Source organism: Sciurus carolinensis, chromosome 5 (genome assembly GCF_902686445.1).
Source record: "Sciurus carolinensis chromosome 5, mSciCar1.2, whole genome shotgun sequence".
Taxonomy (NCBI): domain Eukaryota; kingdom Metazoa; phylum Chordata; class Mammalia; order Rodentia; family Sciuridae; genus Sciurus; species Sciurus carolinensis.
Window position 1 is genome coordinate 148,076,395 of NC_062217.1, and position 17,808 is coordinate 148,094,202.

At 39.6% G+C, this 17,808-nt stretch overlaps 1 long non-coding RNA gene and 1 pseudogene across 1 annotated transcript; both read left to right on the forward strand.

Annotated features, from left to right (window-relative positions):
• The first annotated feature begins 88 nt into the window (after positions 1-88).
• On the forward strand, positions 89-17,119 carry LOC124985960 (uncharacterized). Its single transcript, XR_007108898.1, has 4 exons — positions 89-411; positions 11,698-11,771; positions 14,745-14,863; positions 16,685-17,119. It is a non-coding gene; the product is annotated as an uncharacterized LOC124985960 (long non-coding RNA).
• On the forward strand, positions 4,454-6,232 carry LOC124985958 (60S ribosomal protein L3-like; annotated as a pseudogene).
• Positions 17,120-17,808: the final 689 nt, after the last annotated feature.

The window sequence follows — 17,808 nt, forward strand, 5'->3', positions numbered from 1 at the left end:
GGGTTGATTGGCAGAGCGTGCTCCAATCACTGAGGCTTTTATTCCTTGGGGGCTGAGAGGAGGGGCCGAGCGGCCGGAGTCCCCACGCGGGAGCCTCCTTGACCTTCCAGGGCTGGAAGACAAGCGGGAGGTGGCCAGCGGGAATTCCAGAGGACGGGTCTTCCTGTACCCGCTGAGCAGGTGTTCTCGCTGCCAGGCCCGGCAGCGCGCACGTTCCTGACCCGGCCAGGCCGGGCTGGCAGCCAAATCCCCGGCGTTTGTACGCGGGATGGGCGTCTTCAGCCAGGACGTGCAGCTCCGGAGGCCACGCGGGCGACCTTGACCGTCCCCGCCGGGTGTTTCCCCCAGAAAGAAATGTGGGTGTGCTGCCTGCCTTGGTTGCTGACAGGAAGATCCTTCTAAAACCGACAGGTGATCACTAATCCCTTCCTGCCGCTCTTCTGGTTTGAGAATTTAGCTCCGCATTTCCTTATAGAGAAGGTCCTGGTCCTCAAGGACCTTCAAGAACCTCGAGGAGGAGGCTGGAGTCGTGGCTCAGTGGTAGAGCGCTTCCCTAGCACGTGTAAAGCACTGGATGCGATCCTCAGCACCACATAGAAATAAGTAAATAAAGGTATTGTGTCTACCTACAACTAAAAAAATATTAAAAACAAAACAAAACAAAACCCTGGGCGCAGCCTCCCTCTGCTGCTGTCCCCCGACTCGACCAGATTTTGCTGTCATCCCTTTTTGTCCGGCTATTCTTTCCTCTGAGTGTTTTCCTCACCAGTCCCCTTTTCCACCTGTTGACCTTGAAGATCAACAGCAAATGTCAATTCTCCATAAAGCCTCCTTTAACCCCTTAGAATCGTTTTCCTGTGCTTCTGTACTTTGTTGGCCATATTATAATTTTAGGAAATGTCCTATGGTGAGAAACCTGGATCCAGAGCCATACTACCTAAGTTTGCAGTATGGTTTTTCTCTTACTAACTGGGGCAGGTTTAGGCAAGTTATTTAACCTCTTTGTTCCCACTATATAAAGTGGAAATAATGGTATTTTCCTCAGGGTTGTTGTGGGGATTATGTGAGTTAATACACATTAAGTGTTTAGTTGCATATAATAAGCACTCGGCAAATGTTAACTATTGTTATTGTACATCTGCCTCACCCCATGTAGATATGATATGCCTTTTGGCCAGGGATTTAACCTGTATAAGTCTCCCTCAGTTTCTTGTACTTACTAACAACAAATGCTAGAATTAGTTCTCTTGGTGTTTCTGAAGAAAACAATGTCATGAACTCTAATCATCTGATAATATGACAAATCTTAAAATGAATTTTCCATTCAAAATATAAGCCAAAGTACTTTGCGTTAACACCTGCTGACCTTTTGTATCATCTACTTCTTTTTCAGAAACTTTGCCTCAGGTTCTAAAGGTAGCTGCCCTCAGTGTTTCATTAATAACACCTTCCTCCAAAGATTGCAAGGTAGCACTGAAGGTCAAACGACAATGAACTTTCAGTGCCTCCAAAGGTAGAGGCAGAGGGCAACTGCTGAGAGGGATGTTCCACAGGCTTGCCCTCCCAAAATTTGATTTATAAGTATGATCTTTACAGCATTGGCCAACAATATCATGGTCACTCTCTGCGTCACTCTCAGCAAGAAAAACAAGAACGGTTTGCCTAAATACTACCAATTTAGCTAAGACCCGATAAATATTATTGACAGAGTAAGCAACTCCATAATCAAGCCAATGCTGATAGGGACAAAGAAAGTGTCATATGAAGTTTTTCTTCATGTCCCCATAATATCCACTCTGAATTTTAGAAAGGGCAGTTACTGAGGATGGGTAGGGGCAAGAAGAGAATCCTATATATCATATGGGATCCAAGTCTCCAACTCTTTTCCTCAGGAATGAGAGGATTTTAGAGATTAAGTTCAGTACTGTTCTGTCTTGAGCCCCATAGTCTGCCCCCTTAAGTAAAATACCAACCTTGAAATAAACAAAATACCTTCCAAGTCATTGCTAAATTTAACACTTTGACTTAGAATTGACTCAACACTGCCTCCTTGCTGAAGCAAAGTATTAGACTCATGAGAGTCTAATACGACACAGACAGGTAGGCAGCCAGGTAAAGTGAGTGTCTAGGGAATGGGCATTAAGGGTCAGAAGAAAAGGGGCTGACGTTCTCATTGCTTCCTGACTTCCTTAAAACTATCTGTTCAAGTATTCTGCCTACTGTATTCCTTCTGACTTTCCCCCCTCTTCTCACAAGAACTGGAAAACAGGAACTAAGAGCCCACACAGCAACAGCTGTATCTATAATGAATTTCCTTAGAATATACTCTCTTGAAAAATCTGAAATGTTCAGGGCTGTCACAGAATGTAAGAGGCAGGACAGCATGGGCACAGCCTGAACCTCTAAGCAAATCCACACCAGTTTCTTTTACTCAGTCTTGCCCCTGAGAATACCCAGGAGTTCTAAACATAGGAACTAGTCAGGGGTGGGAGGAGTTTTCACTTTTTGCACTCAAGCACAAAATGCTTTGGGATGGTTATATTTGGGCCTATGCTGTCACTAAGGGTAGGGTATTATTTGGAAACTGAGTTGTATGATGAACAAATGTTTCTTTAAAAATCAAAGTTGTGGCTGGGCACGGTGGTATGTGTCTCTAATCCCAGCTACTTGGGAGGCTGAAGCAGTAGGATCAAAAATTGGAAGTTAGCCTTGGCAAGTTAGTGAGACCCTGACTCAAAATAAAAATAAAAAGGGCTAGGGATGTAGATCAGTGGTAGAATGCTTGCCTAGTGTGTGTGATGTCCTGGGTTCAAGCCCAGTTCTGGGGGGAAAATGCTATAAGAGATCTATTTGAGAGTTATAGTGTGGCCAGGTGCTGTGGCACATGCCTGTAATCCCAGTGGCTCGGGAGGCTAAGGCAGTAGGATCCCGAGTTCAAAGCCAGCCTTAGCATCTTATCAAGACCCTAAGCAACTCAGTGAGGCCCCATCTCTAAATAAAATATAATAAATTGGCTGGGATGTAGCTCAGTGGTTAAGTGCCCGTGGGTTCAATCCCTGGGACCAAAAAAAAAAAAGAGTTATAGTGTGACTGAACAGTGGGCAGTAAGATAAGCATGGAGCCCCACTCAGGGGGTGCTATTCTCCCACTGAAATGAGGATTCTCTTGCTGAGGATCCTGTTTGCTGATTAACCTCTATCTTCAAATTAACTAGTTTGTATCCTGGGTGAGTCTCGGTGGAATCCTATCTCCCTGATTCTCCACCTCTCTCCCTTGTATATGACCCCTTTCCTGACCTATACACATGGACTGGACCCAGCAAGGGTTCTTGCTTCTTGTCTCAAAGGCATATCCAATGAGTCCTCGAGTGGACATGGTCTAGAGTTAGTTCTTGAACTGAACTTGACATGCACATATTTGGGCCTGGAACTTTATTTAAAGCTACTGTGCTAGACATGAAAATGCATGCCTACAAATTCTCAGCTATTCAGGAGGCTCAGGCAGGAGGATCATGACTGAAGGTCAGCCTTAGCAACTTGGTGAAACCCTGTCTCAAAACAAAAAATAAAAAGTACTGGTGATGTAAATCAGGGGTAAAGCACCCCTGGGTTCAAAGCCCTTAAGGATGGGTGGCAGGGAGACCTTTGTTTAACAGAGATACAACAGGACCGAGAACTTTTGATGGTTTCACCTACTTGTTCCGGAGCACCATTTAGAAAGTATTGTGCTGTATAGTTTTTGTACTTTACCTTAAAAACAGTATAGTATAAGGGTTAAAAGCATGACCTCTGGAACTCAATTTCTTCTGTATACCTCAGTTTCCTCATCTATAACATGAGGATAATAATTCTTCACAGTGTTATAATGAAGATTAAATGAATTCATGTAATTAAATTATTTCATGTAAAACTCTTTTTAAATAAGACCTCAATAAGTATTCATGGGGATCATCCTCCTCATCATCATTATCACAGGTATTTTTTCCAAGCACTTTGAAATTTATTTAATTTTTTGTGTGTGTGAATGATAAGCAGCATAGGGTTGGACCTGGAATAAAATTGTAACTTTGCTTCTTACTAGTTTTGAAACTCCGAGTAAATTACTTAATACGTCAGTTTTAGTATTCATACCTGTAAATAGTAATTATATATATTTACATGTATATATATATATACATACATATATAGAGAGGATATATGCATATTTAACACAGTTGTGGAAATATGATTATTGTTACAGATATTGCCTAGCTATAGCGTCATAGGCTAACGCTCTTTGAAATCTGTCTGCTCTGGCCTTTTGCAGGCATGCATTCCATGTTTTTAAATGGGAAACATTAATCTAATTAATTAAAATGTAAGTATATTAATAATAGCCCTACGTATTTCCATACAGTCTTTTTCTGAAGAGTAGAAAAGTTCTTACGTCTTTATCAATGGGACTTGATGCTTCGATGTCTCATAAGAAGTTCTCTGCTCCCAGACATGGATCCCTGGGCTTTTTTCCTTAGTAGTGCAGCAGCAGGCATCGTGGGAAGGTGAGGAGCTTCCCTTTGGAAAATGGATCCCTCCAAGCCCATCCACCCCACAGCCTTTCTGGGCTACAAGGTTGGCATGATCCACACGAGATCCACGGTGAACAAAAAGGAAGTTGTGAAGGCTCTGTGACCACTGTGGAGACACCACCTGTGGTGGCTGTAGGCATCGTGTGCTATGTGGAAACCTCTGGAGGTCTCAGAACCTTCAAGACCATCTATGCAGAGTATATTAGTGCACATGAGCTCAAAATGCACTAACATAAGAACTGGCATAGACCTAAGAAGAAGGCCTTCACAAAATACTGCAAGAAATGGCAGGATGACAGGGACAAGAAGCAGCTGGAGAAGGACTTCAGCAGCTTGAAGAAGTTCTGCCAGGTCATCTGCATTATTGCCCACACCCAGATGCACCTGCTTACTCTATGGCAGAAGGCCCACCTGATGGAGATCCAGGTGAATGAGGGGTACTATGGCCCATAAAACTGACTGATCTCAGCAGAGGCTAGAGCAGCATGTCCCCATGAACCAGGTGCTTAAGCAGGATAAGATAATCAATGTCATGGGGGTGATCAAAGGCAAATGGTACAAAGGAGTCACCAGTTGCTGGTACACCAAGAAACTGCCCCATAAGACCCATGAGGGTTGTGCAAGATTGCCTGTATTGGAGCATGGCACCCGCTGTCCATGAGGCTTTCTCTGTGGCAAGATTTGGACAGAGGGCTACCACCACCACACTGAGATCAACAAGATCTACAAGATTGATTAGGGCTACCTCATCAAGGACAGCAAACTGATCAAAAACAACATCTCCATTGATGATACCTGTCTGAAAAGAGCATCAACCCTCTCGGTGGTTTTACTGGCTATGGTGAAATGACCCTATGACTTTGTCATCCTGAAGGTCTGTGTGGTGAGGCCCAAGAAGCAGTTGCTCACCCTCCACATGTCCTTGCTGGTATGGAACAGATCTAAAGGAGATCAACCTTAAGTTTATCATCACCAATTCCAGGTTTGGTCATGGCCAATTCTACACAATGGAGGAGAAAAAAGGTGTTCATAGTACCACTTTAAAATGACAGGATTGAGAAGCTTCCAGAAGGCACTTAATGTCAGGGACAGGCTGTGCAGCTGGTGGGATCTCAATAAAAGTTGTTTTCCAGTGGGGGAGAAAAGTGTTTTCTAAATACCATTCCATTACTTTCACAACAGCAGAGTAACTGTCATCCCCACTCAAAAACAAACAACAACAACAAAATAAAACACAAAGAAAGAAATGGATTACCTGAGAAAAAATCAAATGAAGACACTCCAGTTCACAAAAGAATGGGAAGGCTATAAGCCTTAAAGTCAGAAGAAGTCTACCTTTTCTTGCCCTGTTCCTAAACGCATCACAGATAGTGTCTTACTTCTAAAGCTTTATCCCCCTTCTAAAGCTTTATCCCCCTTCTAAAGCTTTATCCTCTGAGGGGCTTTGGTACAAGAGAAATAAAAATGAAGAAATAAGGAAAGAATCAAATTTCTATGTGTTTGCCAAGAACAAGACAGTCTTTAAAACAATTGAAACATGGTTTAGATTGGCTTAATCTTGCCCAAAGCCAGCAGGGTTCCATTTCTAATGCTTTTAACATCTAGCAGTAGAGGGCAGCACTGTCCCTCTTTTTCAAAATGCTAAGCATTCTCAGGTAGGAAAATAAAAGCAAAGACCCTGACCACTGTGTCTGTGTGTTCAGTTTTACCACAACCTCTTTCTGGAAAAAAAAAGAGAGAGAGAGAGCCTTTTTCTTATTGTTTAGGTGATTTTGTAGAAAGAACAGAGCTTATATTGCCTTGAAGTGGTGAACAATGTAATTGGTGAAAAGCACAGGTTTTAGTTGTCCCGCTGACTTGGGCTGTGGGTAAACAGAAACTTGACTCCAGGGAATCAGATAGGGTTATTGTATGAACAGACCTAATGTTCTTTCCAGATAGAAGTTAACCTATGAAGTAGCAGAATGTGGTTTTTTAAATGTGTGTAAGGCATTTGGTCTTAGCCCTGGTGATTGCTTCTGAATTCCTACTATCTTTATTCTGTCATACCTGGGTCAGATCAGAACTATCTCAAAAATAGCACATGTATTGTGACTTTGAAGAATGATGTCAGATGATGGTAAAGGAACATCTAACGTGGGACTGAAATTGATGAAAGGGCTACGTGTAAAACAGTGCAATTGAATATGCTTATGCTAGTCCTTGCTCTTTCACAGTATGATTGGAGAAAAAATAATCTGTGATATTTGTACTAAAAGTTACTCCATGCTCTAAGGCAGGAAGACAGAGAAGAGATAATTATTTTAATTTTAGCAAATATCTAACCACAGTATTCCTAGCGCGTTTGGGTTCTACACTAGCTCTGAAAATGTTTCTAGCACAAAACTTCAATGCCAATTTAAACAAATCTCACCAGGAATAAGAGCTGAAAAACAATGAGTCTAGTTCCTAGTTCTACCACGTAAACTTGAGCAAATGACAACTTCTGAGTCTTTGTTTCCTCATCCGTTAAACAAAGATAATAACTCCTAAAAGTATTAAAAGGATCCATTTAGAAAATGCATATTAAAATGCTTTGAAACCCATTTAAATAACTAACAAATATGTTTATCACTATAGCCCTAAGAGAGTCCTATCTATTCTAAACTCCCCCTCATTTGGTATCATTACGTTACCTGAGGTGTTAGTTAATTGTTGTATGTAATTAACTTTTTCTTTCAATTTAATCACTAGTTTCTTAAGATCTGAAATCATCAGATACATTTCTTGGTATCTTCTAGAATAACAAGATACATAATAGAACTCAAATATTTGTGGACTGATTAAAAAACAAACAACAGTGCAGCCCAGCATGATGGTGGACACCTGTAATCCCAGCAACTCAGAGGCTGAGGCAAGAGGATCACAAGGTCAAGGCCAGCCTCAGCAACTTAGCAAGGCTCTAAGCAACTTAGCAAGACCTGTCTGAAAATAAAAAATAGAAAAATAAAAAGGGCTGGGGATATAGCTCAGTGGTTAAGTGCCCCTGGGTTCAATCCCCACTACAAAAAAAAAAAAAAAAAAATTACAATGCATAATTAACTTTTAAAAAATTGTAGTAAAAGACACATAATATTTACCATTGTAACCTTTTTAAATGTACAGTACAATAGTGTTAATCATATGCATATTATTGTGTAACAGATCTCTAGAACTTTTGCATCCAGAATGAACTCTTAGTAACTGAATAACTGCCTTCACATCACTAGTCTCTGCTTTCCAAAGAGTTTCTTTACTGATGGAGCAAAACAAGAAAAGAATATAGGACTTCTGTGTGGCAGGGGATATGTGGAGCTAGGTCATAAAACACTTCTACTCTTTTAATTCATCCTCTCCTCATAGAGGTTCTTCCCAACTCCAGACTACAGAGAAGAAAGTGCTCATGGGATCTCTAATCTGTAGACTAGCCATTTCCTATAAACCCAGGAATAGATGCCAGGAAAGGAGGTGCCTCTATAAAATGCTTTCATGGACCATTTATGTCTAGCATATAATTAAACGTTTACAAGAAGGAAAAGATTAGGTTAGAAATACACACTCTCTTGCCAATTATTTGATTTTCATAATATCTGACTTCTGTTAATTACTGAAAACAACGGATTTTTAAAAATGGTTATTGCTATCAAAGTAGTATTTTTATTTAGTTGGTATGTGTGAAGACTGAATTGCCAAGAGAAACTGTCCCCCCCCAAAAAAAAATGATCATGCACTGCCTCTAGATATATGTGTTTCTGGAATTCTCTCAGTATGGCATGACTATATTTAACTCTCAATATGTTTTTAGAAACAATCCTCCTTTTCAACACAGACTTCATCTAATATTATAACCATAAATTATCATGTCAGATTCATTTGAGATTTTAAACAGCTTCTCCTTTGCAACAAGCATAAGAATAAACTCTAGATGGACATAATGTTTAAATATTTTAAATTACAAACAAAATATGGAAAATAACCTTAAAGAGTATTAAGGTAGAATAGACTTTCCTAATCATGACCGATCTCAGAAACCATAGAGAAAACAATTGACTTTGTATGGTGATAGACATCATAAATAAAATTTGGGAATAACAATAACTTTGAAAAGTATTTTCAACATGCTTATCAGTCACATCTACTATATAGTAGATTCATTGTATTGATAGAAAAACAAGGATATAAAGAAATCAATCATAAATACAACTGGATAATAAATATGCTCAAAATCATCCTCATTATTAAATTGAAATCATACTAATTTATCAATTTTCCCACCAGACTGACAAAAATTTTAAATATTGATAAAATTATGTTTAAGGAAAGAGTACTGATATGCATTGTTGGGAATAATGACAATTGATAAAGTCTTTTCTTAGAGTGTTTTGATAATATCATTCAAAATGCATGTGCCATTTGACCAAGGAATTTTTACCCTAAGAATCTATCCTAAAGAAATTTATATGAGTTTACAAAGATAGGTATATAGTTATGCATTGTAGAATTGCTTTAATAGAAAATAGTAGATGACTATTATATACTAAAAATCAAGTTTTTAATTGAAAATAAAACAGGTTTGAAAGAAACTTCACAAGAATACAAAATTAAGATAGCTGCTCAGAATAATAAATAGAAGGAAGGAAAACTTTAGTTTTTGAAAGCACTCTACATGTAGCAATTTAAAACTTCAGAAGTTATGAGAAGGTGTTTTTAATAAAGAATAATGTGGTATGAATCAGTTTAGAGCTGATCTGGAAATTTAGGAAGCTATTGAAAATCACTTGTTAGTAAAATAGAGATTTTTAAAAATATGAATTCCAAGACACTGTATCCTAGGAACTTGAATAGCTCCTGACATCTAGAATTTACTCAGTAAATATCGACTGAGGAAATTAATAAGGATGACATCTACAGTAGAATTGATGCAAAACTCCCTATTGATTAGGGCTTGATATATAACATATTCAATGATGCCAGTTCACTATTTTTACCCTAAGAATCTATCCTAAAGAAATTTATATGAGTTTACAAAGATAGGTATATAGTTATGCATTGTAGAATTGCTTTAATAGAAAATAGTAGATGACTATTATTCTTATATACCAAAAATCAAGTTTTTAATTGAAAATAAACAGATTTGAAAGAAACTTCACAAGAATACAAAATTAAGATAGCTATTGGGAGACTATGGTGTTTAATACCTGCCTTGATATTACTGGGCCGTATTTTAACACCTTTATACACTGCTTACTACTTCCCAGGTACTGTTATAAGTGTTTTACAAACACTAACTCAATAAAATTATATAACACTGAAGTCAGTGGTCATGTTAGCCCATTTAACAGACGAGGCAACTGAGGCAAAAAGCAGTTAAGCAATTTGCCAAAATGACACAACTAGATACAGAGATAGGCACACAGGCAGTCTCACTCTTCTCCACTGTACCCCCCCCCATGTGACAAGAATTTATTGAATGAAAGAAATGAATAGTTCCGGGCTTGGTGGTGCACACCTGTAATTCCAGCCACTAGGGAGGGTGAGGCAGGATGGCAAGTTCCAGGCCAGCCTCAGCTACTTAGCCAGACCCTCAGCAGCTTAGCCAAGTCTATCTCAAACTAAAAAATTAAAAGGACTGGATGTAGATCAATGGAAAAGCACACCTGGGTTCAATTCCAAGTATTGGGGGAAAAAAAAAGTTTTTAGAAGAATGAATGAGGCGGTACTGTTTTGTTTGTTTTGTTTTTAACGTGATGCTGGGGATTGAACCCAGGGCAAGCACTCTACCAACTGAGTTACATTCCTAGCCTTGGTGGTACTGTTTTTGAAATTATATTTCGCTTTTGTCCCAGGGAACCCAGAATGTTTTATATCAAAGCATGCTTGAAAATCATTCTCATAATCTCCCTTTCAGATAGAGCATATTTTAGAAAAACATTTTAGAGTAAATCATTAAGTCACTAATTGTGCTTAAAAAGTATGTGGGAGGTCCTTGTTCCTATGATGAGGTCATATTAATTTCCAAGACAATAGTCCCAAGTTCAGAACAGAGAAACAGCTTTCTCTAAAAATGGAAGAGGAGTGAGGGCTTATAAAGAATTATATAACAAACTTAAAGCGGTAAGGTGGTGTGTGGGGGGGGTGTCTTCCATATAGGGCTGGGGTTGTGGCTCAGTGGTAGTGCGCTCACCTAGCACACAGCACAAGTGAGGCCCTGGATTCAACCCTCAGCACCACATAAAAATAAAATAAAGGCATTATGTCCACCTACAAATAAAAAATATGTTCTTAAAAAATCTTCCATATAACAAGAGAAATTATTCTCCAGTTTTTCCAGTCAGATCTCCTTCTTTTGTTCCTAAGCTTTGAAGACTTCTTGAGAGTTGTTTTTTGTTTGTTTGGATTTTGTTCAATTTTAGTTTTAACCTTAGTTTAATTTCATCCCATAACTTAATATCAAGGCTTTCCATGATTTCTTCATTCATACCATAAATATTTATTGACAAATGACTATGTGCCAACATTGTGCTAGGTGCTAAGGATAACAAAGTAAACAAATAGATTCTATAATCTAATAGGGAATAGAGATAATAAGAACATTGCACAAATTAAATTACTAAGATGCAGCCATGCTATGTGCTACAAATCTTTATGAAAAGGTCTAGGAAAGCATATTTTACAGGGAATTAATCTAGTTGAGGCCAGATCTTTTCCCCTCAGAATATTCCCTCCAGCAGGGATAACATTGCAGTTCAATTCCTCCCCTGTCCACACTCTTAGACGCTACTGATTACAAGTATTAATTCTAAACTTCTGGAATCCATTTTGGCAGCCCATGTTGTCAAGAGAAATTTGTCCATTAAAAATAATATTTTTAACTTATTTTGTTTTATTTTATGCTTGCTTCTAATTCTTTGTTCCAAAAGTGCAAAACATCACTTTAAAAAATATAATTTGCATTTAGTAAGATATAGGTATTTTTATCCAGTTGAGAAATGTGAGGAAAATAAGAAGTTTACTCTGTGTAACAAAGGTCTTTGTTGAGTTAAATAAAGAAACAAATATCAAGAAAAGGGAGAACCAGAAACATTTATTTGTCTTTATTATTCTTATCCATGTAGGACAAGAATCCCTAAAGGTTGAAATGGAAATTGGTGACTGGCACTGCCCAAAGTGGACAGCCCTGCCGTTGACGGTAAGTAGACATCAACAAGAGACAGCACCTTCTCTGTGTGTGACGACGTGGGAGCCAAACTGGGCCACAAAATCTTCTCTGGGAGGCCAGTGTACTGAAAGGGTGGGTGATGGGCAGAAACAGGTCAAGTTCACGGTGGGAAACTCTGGTTCCCCAGGGTGGAACTGGGCTGCAATAGAGGCAGGGAAGGTAGTGGGATGAGCAGTGAGGGGTCCCTGGGTTCCCATCAGCCCTCCCCCAAAGCCCCCTCCGAAGGGAACGTTAAAATCAAAAGCAAGAGACAATACTGGGGAAGCTCCAGTATTACATAGAGAGGGTAGGATGCCAGCAGCCTTGCAGTGCTGTTCACGCCCTTTAGGAGGTGCCCCCGTTTAGGCCATGGGACTGCAGGATGAAGGGCATCTTTGTAGCTGAGTAGAGGAAGTGCCTCTTCGTTCCCCACCCCGTACTCTCTTCTCTTTCCACTCCTCTGTTATACAAAGTATTTATCATTTCACTGACACCTAGTTTCTTCTATGGAATTTGGTTCTCCATTGTACGGAGCTCACTACCTCTCTTCGTGGTGCTTACTAATCACAGTCCAGCAGCATAGTGCCCCCTAGGGGCTTGTTAGAAATGCAAACTCTCAGGTCCCTCCCCAGGCCTACTAAATCAGAATCTGAATTTTAAGCTCCTCAGATTTTTCTGAGACACAAGAAAGCCTCAGTCAACTTTCTGGACTGTAAAATGGACAAAGTCATTCCTGGCCCATCTTACAGCTTTGAACATGCTCTGAGATTTAAAAATAAAGGGGGCTGGATAAAAAAGGATAGTTTTTTCTTTTTCTTTCTTTTTTTGTTTTTTTAATTTTTTACAGACTGCATTTTGATTCTATACACAAATGGGGTATATCATTTTGTTTCTATGGTTGTACACGATGAAAGTGCTGTATGAATTATTAAACATCATATTTAGTTTCACCTGCACAATTTTATTTACACAAGCTATTTTCAGAGTAAGCAAATAAAGATTAACCAGTGACTATTAACTGATTCTGTTTCCATAATTGATTATACTATCTGAAAGTGCTCTAGAGTTCTGTTTTATTTTATTTAATGCTCAGGACAATGATTCTCAATCCTCACTGCATGTTAGAACTTTTAAATTGTTTTCTGAAAATCTAAAACCTGAGCTATTTCTGCTTCTGAAGATTCTGATTCAATGGTCTGGGTGCAGCTTGGGCATATGTAATTTTGAAAGTTCCTCAGGTGGATCTAACATTGCCAGGGTTGAGAACTGCTGGTAGAGAGGCATCAGGAGATGAGATGACACATCATGAAATAAAAAAATGTAGAAATGGTAATGAACTAGAAAATGGCTTGAGCTTTGCCATTGCCTCTGTACCTCTACCTCTAAAAATCTATTCGGCCAAAATACGTGTACAAAGATGTATGTTCTGAAGTCTCATTGCAACACTGTGATAGCAAACATATTGAAAACAGTTTTACTGTCTACCAATGAGTGAGTGATTTCACAACCAGGATACATCCATATAATGCAATTCTGTGCTGAGTTAAAATGAGTGAGCAGATCTGTAAGTACTACTGCGGAAATATCTCTAAGATATCTACTATGAAGCATAACAAAACAAAGCACAGTTACATAACAATACATGATATGTGATCTAATTTATGGAAAAGAAAAGTGTGTATATGTTTATGTATATATACATACACAAGTATGTAAACATTTACAAAGATCACTGTCGGACAGTCACCAAACCCTTGACAGTGGTTACCCCTGGAAATAGGAATGGGAGGGAAAGGGACATTTTGCTGTGTAAACTTCTAAATATTCTACAAGAATATATTCAGGTACTATAGGGTAGCTATTCAAAGGCTGTTTCCAGAGCTATTGCCTGTCACACCATCTATAATCCTAAATAATCGACTATTTAAGATAATTATTATTTTAATATTATGATCTTTTAAAAATTATTTTTAGTTCTTGATGGACACAAGAACCTTATTTTAATTATTTATTTTTATGTGGTGCTGAGAATCAAACTCAGCAAGCACTCTACCACTGAGCTACTCCCCCAGGCCTTAATATTATAATCTTAAATGCATAATTTTATAGTGAAAAGTATAGTGGGCTGACAAAAATAAAACAAATCTATTATATCTACTCTAAACAAAAGCTGCCAGGGCACTCATGACTGTTGATATTAACCTGTCAGCTTCTCCTCCTGGGACTACTGGAAGCGTGTGCTCTGGTTTCTAGGTCCACCCTCCCATCCCTATTCGCGCCCTGCGCCTCTCCCTCCCCCCCCCCCCGCATCTTTATACTTGGCATCAATTCTGCCAACCTCTCTGGTTCCCAAGATAACTCACCCATGCTATTAGACTCCACTTCTAGAAGGATCTGCATTAGTACTTTGTAAAGTCTCCCTCCATTCAGTTCTAAAAATCACTGGGAACAGAAGGCCACCTACAACTCAGCCTGACTGCATCAGGTCTCCTGCACTTAGACAAACCAGGAAAACACACTGATTAAGCTGTAGTGTGAGGGATCTGCATCCTGTCTAGGGCAAAATTCTGGAGTCTGCTGTGATGGCTCTTCCTCTGTGAAATGGTGATTAAGCACTGGAAGTATATAATAAGAGAAATTACTTATGAGTCTGTGCCTCTCAGCTGCAGGCCACTTCTTTTTCACTGAGAGAAACTCAAGGATTTTATCTTAATAGCATTGGAACAAAGTCAAGGCTGAAGCAGGCTGGCAGTGGGAGGCTTCCAGCCGGCAGTGGGGCCCCTCCAAAGAGTTCTTCGACAGCTCATTAGAAAATGTCTCTCTCCAGCTCCCCTTTTATTTCTTCAAGTTACAGTGCTCGACAGTGGCTGACAGAAAACCAATGCAGTGATGTTCCCTGCAGGTGGGGGGTGGCGGGGGTGGGGGGGTGGGGGGGCATCCCTGGCTCATCTCTTTGTTTGGCAGATAAGAAGAGTAGATGTCACCTCCAAAATGCTTCACTCACCTGAACCAAGTGTGCCACAATGGCCCTGTCACCCTCAAAGGACCCAACAGGAAGAATCTAGACCAAGGCCTGTCTATAGGTGAGATTCCTTGCAAAAGAAAAATCATCTTTACCTGGGCAGCTCTTGCAAACCAAATGTCCATTCCAGTTGTCCTCAGAAACTGCCTAGAATACTGAATAACTCAAACAAAATGATACTTTGATTTACAAAAATCTTTTCTGGGTTACCCCCTCCAGCTGATTTTTGAGGGCTGGTGACCATTTAAGGTCTGAGGAGTCAATCTGGGGGCCCATGCAGAGGGTCTGAGCCTCCAATTTTGCCATATTACAGGGAAGCAGAATGTAGAAAAACAGACACCTGTCTACTCCAGAAAGTAGAGGCTGGGGCATGCTGGTATATTAAGGTTTTTCTCAACTCAGCCTCCTCTTGTTCTTTAACATACATCAGAAAAATCAGTGATAACATGTTTAAAATGCAAATCTTGATTCAAGTCTTGAGGAGGGTCAAGGAATCTGCATTTTAACAAACTCTTTAGCTGACTCTGGATGAGGTTCCTGGGCCCTTCTAGAAGGATTGCTCCTACCTGCTGCTGCTCCTCCAGGCAGTACTTCTAACAGGATCCCTAATGGCATTTCCAGTAGCAACTCTTGGTTAGGGGTCTCTTTTCCTTGCCTGCCAAACCCAGAGCTGGTACCAGCAGTTACTCCCATTTAAAGTAGAGCCATTTCATCTCCTGGATTCCCCTGAAGGTAACAGCAGACCCCGGAGGCCACCCCAACAGCAGAGATCTCCTAGAGATCACTCAAAACCCCTCTAGAAGGCAACTCCCAAAAGGAAGTTCCTGCTAAGCCCAATGCCACCATGTGATTTTGTCATAGTAGTTGCTAATTTTAACCAATTATCTTTTATTAAAGCCCCCAGGTTCTCAAACCTTGGTATGCATCACAATCTCAAGGAGAGTTGGGTAAAAGTGCACAGACACAAGCCCCACCCAGAACCACCTCCAGGTCAGAAGCTGGTGATTGATAGTTCTATAAGCTACCAGAGGATGCTCATATACACTGAAGTTTGAGAATTGCCTTCTAAAACAAAAGCATATATCAAAGAAATTATATAATTTTCTTAAGTCCAACCATTGTATTGCAAAAAGTAAAATCTAAAACACTATTAACACTAACCACAATCATTTGCCCTCTTAAGGTGCTCAATAGTTTTCTACCTTAGCATTCCCACACTTTCCTAGGTGGAAAAGGCATTAGACTACCTGACTTACCAAGTACAAATATGCTGCTGTGTAGTTTAAGAAAATCTATACTCAAAATTCAAACTTATAAAACTAATTAGAGGTATTTGACCATTATAAAAATTATAGTAACTATAATAAAATTTTACTAAGATTTTCATTATGTGCCAGTTGATTTTGTAAGCACTTTAGGTGGATTAAGATGAAGAAACTGAAACACAGAGAAGTTAATTTCCTTGCCAAGCTTTTCTCAGCTGTTAAACAGTAGGGCAAAAATATGAATCCAGTGCCCAACTCTTGAACATTCTGTCACCTTGCTCATATTAGTAGTAATAGTACTTCATTCAACAAATACTTATTATGAGACTTTCTGCTTAATATATTAGGGATTGTGTTCTAAATGTACAGTGGCAAACAAGACAATACTGTTTGTCTTCACAGGGCTCATGATGTAGTCAGCAATCCAAATGTGTAAGTGAACCATTTAATGCAGAGTGAAGGTATAGCCGCAGGAAATTGCTGGGTTAGATGCTAACATGTTAGCCTAGGCAAGAATCAAGAGAGGTTTGGGAATCACATCAGAGATCAATCCACTGATTATGTTAAGGCTATAACCCAGTCATTTCTGCTGCAAACCTTCTTGCATTGTCTTACAGAAAGAATGGAAGATTGAAAACAATGCAAATGTTTTGCAGTGGAGGTCAAACCAAGAATCTATATTCAAAGATATCCAGATGATAGAGAATTTGTGTCACCAGAAGAACTGCCAATGAGGAAAGATGTTAACTGGAAACTGAAATCTAAAGGAAATAGAGTGTAAGACAGCATTCTGTACACCAGCTAACTGAACAAATGAGAATCTTGTGGCTGCCCCAACCTGCTATGTCAGTTTCCTCTATTTTACAATGCTGTTGTTAACTATCTGGGCTCCCCTTACGTGTCCTATGGAGTGGAAAGTGTCCTTAGTTAGTAAAATGACTTTACAGAGAGAGAGAGGGTTTGGTGAGGTCTAAGCTGAGACCTAAGGATGTGTGTGAATTAGCCAAGGGGAAAAAAAAAAAAAAAAGAGAAAGGGGGCTCAAAGCTGAGGATACCATAGTTGCAAAAGTAGTAGGAAAATATTTAACATGTTAGTCTAAGAGCTGAACAGTGACTTGCTATGACTCGAGCAAAGAAGAAAGAGGGAAAGGAGTGAGTAATAAAATTGGAAAGATACACTGGAACCAAGTTTTGAAGGACCCATAAAGCAAACTAAAACTCTTTAATTTTAGTGTGTGGTCAGTGGAGAGCCATTAAGGATTAGGCGAGGCTGAGGCAGGAGGATCATGAGTTCAAAACCAGTCTCAGCAAAAGCGAGGCACCAAGCAACTCAGTGAGATTCTGTCTCTAAATAAAATACAAAATAGGAAAAAAAAAAAAAAATAGGGCTGGGAATGTGGCTCAGTGCTTGAGTGCCCCTGAGTTCAATCCCCTATACCCCACCCCCCAAAAAAAGATTAGGCAGAGCATGTAGCCAAGGAGAGAGATTTGGCCTGATTCACAGACTTGTATGTCACGGGCATACAGTGAGAAGATAACAACACCCAGAGAAGACAGAAGAGAGAGCCTGAGACAGCAGCCTGGGAAGCATCAGCATTTTGGTTATGCAAAAGGAAGGAGTAGCTCCTGAAGGAGACCAAAAGAGATTGGAGGAAATGACAGGTGACATAAGTTCCCCAAGATCACACAGCTAGTGAGTGGCAAACATAGAATTCAGAAATGTCTCTCATATTCCAAAACC